Source organism: Nannospalax galili, unplaced genomic scaffold (genome assembly GCF_000622305.1).
Source record: "Nannospalax galili isolate Female #2095 unplaced genomic scaffold, S.galili_v1.0 scaffold721, whole genome shotgun sequence".
Lineage (NCBI taxonomy): Eukaryota > Metazoa > Chordata > Mammalia > Rodentia > Spalacidae > Nannospalax > Nannospalax galili.
In genome coordinates, this window is record NW_008344843.1 from 45,876 (window position 1) to 54,569 (window position 8,694).

Here is an 8,694-nt window from a genome sequence, read left to right on the forward strand (position 1 = left end):
ACTTGCACAGGCATTGCACAACACGGGTGCACTTAGATACATGCAGGCAATACACTCATACACATAAAATGAAAATAATAAATGAAATGAAATATATAATAATAATAATAAATAATTTTTTTAAAAAAAGAAAGCTCCATCACTAAAGAGATCCAGAGTCTGTTCATACCCCTTGTACTGGACAGCTTCCGCTGTTGAACTGACACACCTGGGTAGAGGGAACTTCAATGGAGGCACTGTCTCCATTGGATTGACCTGTGGCCATGTCTGTGGGGCATTTTCTTGATTATTGAGTGATGTGGGAGGGTCCAGCCATGTGGATGGGGCCACCCCTGGGCAGGTGTGCCTGTGTTGCATAAGAAAGCAGGCTGAGAGCTGGAGAGATGGCTCAGCGGTTAAGAAACACTGTTCTTGCAGAAGACCCGGGTTCGAATCCCAGCACCCACATAGTAGCTAACAACTGTCTGTAACTCTAGGCCCAGGGGATCTGACAGCCTCTTCTGACCTCCACAGGTATTGCATGACATGGTGTACTTACCTACATGCAGTCAATACATGCATACACATAAAAATAATAAAAAAGAAAAAGAAAGCAGGCTGAGCAGGGCCCAGAGGAACAAGCCAGTAATCAGCGTTCCTCCATGGCCTGTGCTTTAGTTCCTACTCCGAGTTCCTGCCTTGGTTTCCCTCCACGACGAACTGTAAACTAAGGCGAAACAAACCCTTTCCTCCCCCAGCTGGAAGTGTCGAATCCACCAATACGATCACTTCCAAGGGATGAAGTGAAAAATCTTATTGATACTTCTGTGTGTTGCTGGCTGGGGCCTCTGTTTCTCTGGAGTAGGTTAGCCCCGTGTGAATCCACCACACGCTGGGTACATTTGTCTTGTCAATGGGCCAGGTCAGTCTTGGGTTAATGCCAAAGACCAACTTGGTGAACCAGAGTTTCATTGGGGTTACCTACAGGCGTATGAGTGAGGGGTTATTTGTAATAGCAGAAATGACTCAGACATCTGTATCACCAAAGCCGGCCAGCATGGGTGACAGCACACAAAATCAGGAACGGAGCCCCACACAGCCTGCAGGCAGCTCAGCTGATGGTCTGAGCGTCTCTGGGTCGTCTTTATTGCTCATATAGGTTTGGGAAGGGAGGGGCCTAGTGAATCTGGTCAGTTTCAGGGACTTTCTAAAGCTACTGAGTTGTTTGCTTCCTGAGTTTAACAAGCTTCCCTGCAGAATGGAATGTTACACCTCCCTCAGGACATCTTTTCTCATAAGCAGCTTCCCTCCAAGGTGGCATGAATTATGTTGGCGGGAACTACTACATAACAGGATCTAGAATCACCTTGGGGAGAAACATCTGGGCATGTCTGTGATGGACTTCCTAGATCAGGTTAACTGGGGTAGGAAAGCCCATCCTAAATATGGGTGGCACCATTTCATGGGTTGGAACCCAGACTGAAAAAAAGTTAGGAGAAAGTTAGGAGAGAAGCAGCAGCCGTCCCTCTCTGCTTCCTGACTGCAGGTGCAACCTGACCAGCTGCCTCAGGTTCCTCCCACCCTGCCTCCTCTGCCATGATGGACCGTATCCCCTCAACCTGTAACCTGAAGTCAAGTCTTCCTCCCTTAAGCTTCTTTTCCCAGCCTAGAGAGATGGCTCAGCAGTTAAGAGCACTGGCTGCTCCTGCAGAGGACCCAGGTCCGATTCCCAGCACCCACATGATAGCTAACAATTGCCTGTAACTCCAGTTCCAGGGATCTGATGCCCTCTTCTGACCTCCATGAACATTGCATAACATAAGTGCACTCACATACATGCAGGTAAAACACATACACATCAAATAAAAATAAATAAATAAAATTTTTGAAGTTTCTTTTTTCTGTATTTTTGTCCCAGAAGAAAAAGTAGCTATTACAGAAATGTGACACAGGGAATGAGGTCACCGACAGGATAACCCTGACATATGGTTCATAAGGCTTTTCAGTCTTAGGGTTTGCAAAACAAATGTGGAAGAGTTTGGAACTTTGGCCTAGAAAGGTCTGAGCATGCTGTAGTCTAAACTCAGTATGAGTTTAGAAGACTAAAATTTCAAAAGAAATGCAGACAGCGGGGGGCCTAGCTCGTGAGGTTTCAAAAAGAAACTGGAGCTCTATTGGAAAACAGGGCTGGAGGCCATGTGTGCTACATTCTGATTAAGAATCTTGGCTGTCCAACAGGTGCGGTCCCTTTAAGGCAGTGACTGTGAAAGTTGGGATTTCTTTTTAATTCCACTGAGCATTAGTACAAAGGAATTAGACATGACTAGCCACTGAATACATTTTTCATAGCGATCCACTCAGAAATAAGTGCTTTTATTTATGTTAACTTGTAACCTGAAATTTTTCCCTTTTATCTTGTTTAAAATGATACCAAATATTTTATTTTATTATAGTGTAAATATGCAAACTGTATCACTGTACATAAAATAAAGTACGGTTTTAAAATAATAAGTAAGAGGAGCCAGGCATGGTGGCACAACCCTGTAGTCCCAGCACTTGGGAGGCAGAGGCAGGAGGATCTCTGTGAGTTCAAGGCCAACCTGGAATACATAGTGAGCTCCAGGCCAGCAGGGAGACCCTGTCTCAAAAAAAGACCAAAAAAAGAAAAAGGAAGGTGCCCTAAGGGCAAAACCCCACCCTGCGAAGGCTCTAGCTTATGAAAATCAAATCCATTTGAAAGGAGAACCCCTCTGCATACCACCCGAGCATGCCCAGTCCCCACAGAAGGGGCTCTGTGCCCAAGAACCAATCACCTCAGCAAACAGAGGCAACTGTGGTCAAAGGGAGTCAGGCCCCATCCCAAGCTGGCAGCAGAACTTGGCAGCGTCGTCCATGTGTTCTGCAGGCATGAAGGATCAGGAGTGGCAGGATCATGGAGTCTGGAGCGGCTGAGGCCAGACACTGTGGCAGGTCAGTCATAGCAGGAGCCCCGCAGAGGCCACTGTGGGAAGCTGTGAAGGTGAAGCCCAGGTTGCTATGGAGATTTGGCCCTTGCCACCTGGATGAGACCTGTCCTGGTTGACCTGATCTAACTCCATATTGGAGGATTGGGGCAAGTGACACATATTAATGACCCAATGCCAATAAACATCTTTTATCCAAATCAAAATTATCAAATTTAAGCAACTAAGAGTGTAGAAAGTGTGCTAGGCTGACACCCCCTAAGTACGGCCCAGATTTCATTCTGTCTGTCCAGTGGTGACATCCTAGCATCTTGAAAAGTACAGCTCAGGTCCTTTTGTTAGGAGTTCCCCTTCCACAGAATGTCAAGAGACAACAGTTAACAAAGAAAATGCAAAACACAACCAAGTAAAGGCACACACCTTCAATCCCAGCACTCGGGAGGCAGAGGCAGGCGGATCTCTGTTAGTTCAAGGCCAGCCTGGTCTACATAGTGAGTTCCAGGACAGCTGGGGCTACAGGGAGACCCTGCCTCAAAGAGACCCCCCCAAAAAAGTGTTTCAACGTCCATGCTGGGTGTGATGATAAAAGCTTTCAATCCCAGCACTCGGGGGGTAGAGGCAGGCAGGTCTTTGTGAGTCAGACCAGCCTGGTCTACATAGCGATTTCCAGGCCAGCCTGAAACCCTATTTTAAGAAAAAAAAAGTTCATCATCTGTAGTCATCAGGGAAATGTAAATTAAAACTACTTTGAGCCCATGCAAACTCAAACCAGACAAAAACCCAGCGTAGAACTGGGGAAATGGGCAAAAAGTCCCAACTTTAGCTGAGAAACCAGCAGATGATCACTGCTGGGGGAGGGAGGGTTGATCTAGATAGGCTGGCCAGGCTCCAATGGATGAACCCACACCAAGGAACATGGAGGGACACAAACTTGACTCCATAGGCCTTAACATATATGACAGAATGCATGAAATCCAGTGGGCGGATATGGGGGTGGGTGCAGATAGGACAGGGGGGTCTAAACATGATTAAGGTGTATTGTATGGCCAGGCATGGTGGCACACGCCTTTAATCCCAGCACTCAGGAGGCAGAGGTAGGTGGATCTCTGTGAATTCAAGGCCAGCCTGGTCTACATAATGAGTTCCAGGGCAGCTGGGGCTACAGGGAGACCCTGTCTCAAAAAGCACAAAAAAAAAAAAAAAGGTTTTTTTTAAAAAAAACCTTTTTTTTTTTTTTACAAAATGTTTATTTTTTTTTAAATTTTGTTCTGTTCAAACAAAATAGCTTTTTTTTTTTTTTAAAAAACACAAAAAATAAAAAAAAAAAAAAGATGTATTGTATGAAATGCACAAAAATTCAATGAATATATACATATTGTAAAAAAAAAAAAGAAAGCTACTTTGAGATACTACCCTACCCCAGTCAGAATGGCAATCATCGAGAAATCCCACAGTGATGTGGCTTCCCTCCCTCATTCACTGCCGCTGAGAGTGCAAATTTACACAGCGTTATGGAGATCAGTGTGGAGACACCTGAAAAAATTAAAGATAGAATTAGTATATGACCCAGGTATGCCACTCGGGTGCATATACCCAGAGAGCTCCATACTCTGCTACACACACCCCACGTTTGTTGCTGATCTACTGGCTACAGCAAGGAACTGGAACCACCTGGCTGTCCGTCAACAGATGAATGGTACCCTAGTTTGTTTCTTCATTGCTGTGACAAAACACTCTGACCAATACCAACTTGGGGAGGAAAGGGCTTATTTGTCTTACATCTCCCAGGTCTCAGTTATCCGGGAGCCCAAGGTAGGAACTCAGAGCAGGAACCTGGAGGCAGGAGCTGGAGCACAGGCCATGAGGAACGCTGCTTACTGGCTTGTCCCCTGGCCCCTGCTCAATCTGCTTTCTTATACAAATACAGGACCACCTGCCCAGGGTGGCACCACCCGCAGTGGGCTGGGCCCTCCCACACCACTCAACAATCAAGATGCACCCATGTCGTGCAATGCCCGCAGAGGTCAGAAGAGGCTGTCGAATCCCCTGGGACTGGAGTTACGGACAGTTGTTAGCTGCATGTGGGTACTGGGATTTGAACCTGGGTCTTCCGCAAGAACAACCAGTGTTCTTGACCGCTGAGCCATCTCTCCAGCCCCTCAGCCTGCTTTCTTATGTAACACAGGCCCACCTGTCCAGGGGTGACACCACCCCCAGTGGACTAGGCCCTCCCACATCACTCATCAATCAAGAAGATGCCCCACAGACATGTTCACAGGCCAGTCTTATGGAGGCAATTCCCCAATTGAGGCTCCCTCAACCCGTGTGTCAAGTTGACACTAAAGCTATCCAGCACAAATGGATAATGCAAATCTGGTACACATATAAAATGGAATATTACTCAGCTCTAAAGAAAAATGAAATCATAAATTCACAGGAATCTGGATGGACCCAGAAGGTATAATAATAATCGCAGAAAGAAAAACAACAAACGTTCTCCCTCATACATAGATCTTGGCCTATAATGTACATATGTAAACAAATGCATGTGTGGGCAGCAAGGCATGACAGGGCACGTATTTAATCCCAGCACTTGGGAGGCTGAGGCAGGCGGATCTTTGTGAGCTCAAGGCCAACCTGGTCTACATAGGGAGTTCCAGCACAGCTGGGGCTACAGGGGAACTCTGTCTCAAAAAAAAAAAAAAGATTAAAAAAAATGTGTGGGGCGTATTGTAACATTCAGAAAGGAAAACACAAAAGGGTAATAAAAAGGACACACCAGTGACTTCACACATAATAAGTGCACTCTGTGTACATCTTTTGAATGCTTTCAAGATATAACACGCTATCTGTGTAAAACAGTCCTTAAATGAGCAATGTCCACATGTGATTCCACGAGGGACTGACAGATTTCCCTTATTGGGAAACCTGAATTTTAAATTATGTTTCTCTTTGTTTGACTGTTTCTATGGGCAGCTCCTTGTAAATATTAATAAGCTCTAGTTGTAAAATAGTATAATGTATAAAACCCGATATATAGACTGACCAAACTGCATTACAATCATTCACCGTTTTTCTCCCCCATAGGGTTATAGTGTGTCAAGTTCTCCCCAAGGGGTTGTGGTCAGGAGTGGAGGCAACGACTCCCATTTGAGCAGACAGAGCTCTGATGTAAGTGGAAGAGAATGGAGCAGCACAGGGAGGTGACCTTAAAGCAGACCATAAGAGGGACAGGAAAAAGAGCAAAAGGTGGTTTTCAAACCAGAGGCCAAAAGAGCTGTAACCTGGAAACAAACCAGAGTGCAGCAATTCGGTCTGTCAGTGAGAGCCCCACGTGGACAGCCAGCAGCCAGGGAAGAGGAAAGTCCCACCTGAGATCACTTGGTAACTGCTAGGGTGTGTCTCAGTTCAGAACCCTGGAGTCCCCCATCCAGGCAGCCTTAGGGGCTCTTACTAACTTATTGGACAGTTCCCAAACTGTCATGGCTGCCAGGATATGGACAGAGAATACCAGAGCTCCTGCCACTGTCATCAGAGCCTAGGGGCTAGAGAGATGGCTCAGCAGTTAAGAGCACTGGCTGCTCTTGCAGAGGACCTGGATTCAGTTTCCAGCACCCATGTCAGGTGGCTAACAACCATCTGTAACTCTAGCTCCAGGGGATCCCTGATGCCCTCTTCTGGCCTTCATGGGCACCCCTACAGTGAGCATATACACAGACACATGCATACACATAATTAAAATAATTTTAAAAAAGAAATTGAGCCGGCATGGTGGCGCACGCCTTTAATCCCAGCACTCGGGAGGCAGAGCTCTGCAGGAGGATCTCTGTGAGTTCAAGGCCAGCCTGATCTACATAGTGAGTTCCAGGCCAGCTGGGGCCACAGGGAGACCCTGTCTCAAAAAGACCAAAAGAAAAAAAAACAAGGAAAGAAAAAAGAAATTGAACACTGGGTATGGTGGCCCAGGCCTTTAGTCCCAGCAGTTGGGAAGTAGAGACAGGCAGATCTCTGTGAGTTCAAGGCCAACCTGATCTACATAGTAAATTCCAGGCCAGCTGAGGCTACAGGGAGACCCCGACTCAGAAAGACTATTAAAAAGAAAGAAAGAAAGAAAGAAAGAAAGAAAGAAAGAAAGAAAGAAAGAAAGAAAGAAAGAAAGAAAGATTAATTGAATTTAAGTTGCACTTTATTAAGAGAGTGCCAGCCTTGAGAAGGCAGAAGATTAGCCAAAAAACTGCCTTCCACCTAACCCCCAGCCAGCAGATTATTCAGGAAAGGGGAAAGAAAGATAGTCATTCCAGAGCTCAGTCTTGCCCCTCCAGTTAGGTGGTCAGGTTCAGAGGCTCACGATGTCTGTGCCTCTCATCACCCCCATATTCTTCCCTAGTTCTCTGATGTCTGAGCCTCTCATCACCCCCACATTCTTCCCTTGTTCTCTGATGTCTGAGCCTCTCATCATCCCCCACATTCTTCCCTTGTTCTCTGATGTCTGAGCCTCTCATCACCCCCACATTCTTCCCTAGTTCTCTGATGTCTGAGCTCAGGCACCTTTTGATGCTGCTTGTGCCCCTCCAGGGCCATGTGGACTGGAGAGTTAACGCAGAACATGCAAACCTTTAACAGTGTGTGCACACTACGCTATTAATAGCACATACATGCACATTTTGTTTTACAAAATAGAATAGAAAGGCCTGGTGAGGTGGCTCAGAGGGTGAATTTGCCACCAAGACTGATGACCTGAGTTTTGATCCCCAGGACCCACACAGTGGGAGGAGAGAACTCAGCCCTCCAAGCTGTCCTCTGACGGGTGGCACTCTTCCCTCACCCCCCCCCCAGCTCCTACCACTGGCCTAGTTTGTTCTGTTGCTGTGATAAACACCAGGACCAAAACCAACTTGGAGAAGAAAGGGTTTATTTGGCTTACAAGTTACAGACCATCATCGAGAGAAGTTGGGGCCTCAGGAGCTCGAGGCAGGGACCTGGAGACAGGAACCAAAGCAGACCACGGAGGAACGCTGATTGCTGACTTGCTCTCTCTGGCTTGCTCAACTACCTTTCCTATACAGCCCAGGCCCACCTGCCCAGGGTTGGTGCTGTCCACAGTGGGCTGGACCCTCCCGCATCAATCAGTAATCGAGAAAATGCCCCACAGACATGTCCACAGGCTACTCTAATGGAGGAAATTTCTCAATTGAGGTTCTGTCTTCCAGGTGTGTCAAGTTGACAGGCAAGATGAGCCGTCACACCTACCTACATACACACTTCATAAATAAAGAAAATACTATTTTAATTTATTTTTTGGTCTTTTTGAGACAGGGTCTCCCTGTAGCCACAGCTGTCCTGGAACTCACTGGTAAGACCAGGTTGGCCTCGAACTCACAGAGATCCACCTACCTCTGCCTCCCAAGTGCTGGAACTAAAGGTGTGTACCACCACACCCAACCTATTTTAATTTTTTAAAAAATATTTTATTTATGGCCGGGCGTGGTGGCGCATGCCTTTAATCCCAGCACTCGAGAAGCAGAGGCAGGTGGGTCTCGTGTTTTGAGGCCAGCCTGGTCTCCATGGTGAATCCAGGGCAGCTGGGGCTACAGGGAGACCCTGTCTCAAAAAGACCAAAAAAAATTATTTTTTTTATTTAACGTGTATGCGTGTATTGCCTGCATGTTATATGATTACACCCATGTCATGCAATGCCGCAAGGTCAGAAGAGGGCATCGGATTCCCCTGGAACTGGAGTTAAGGATGGTTC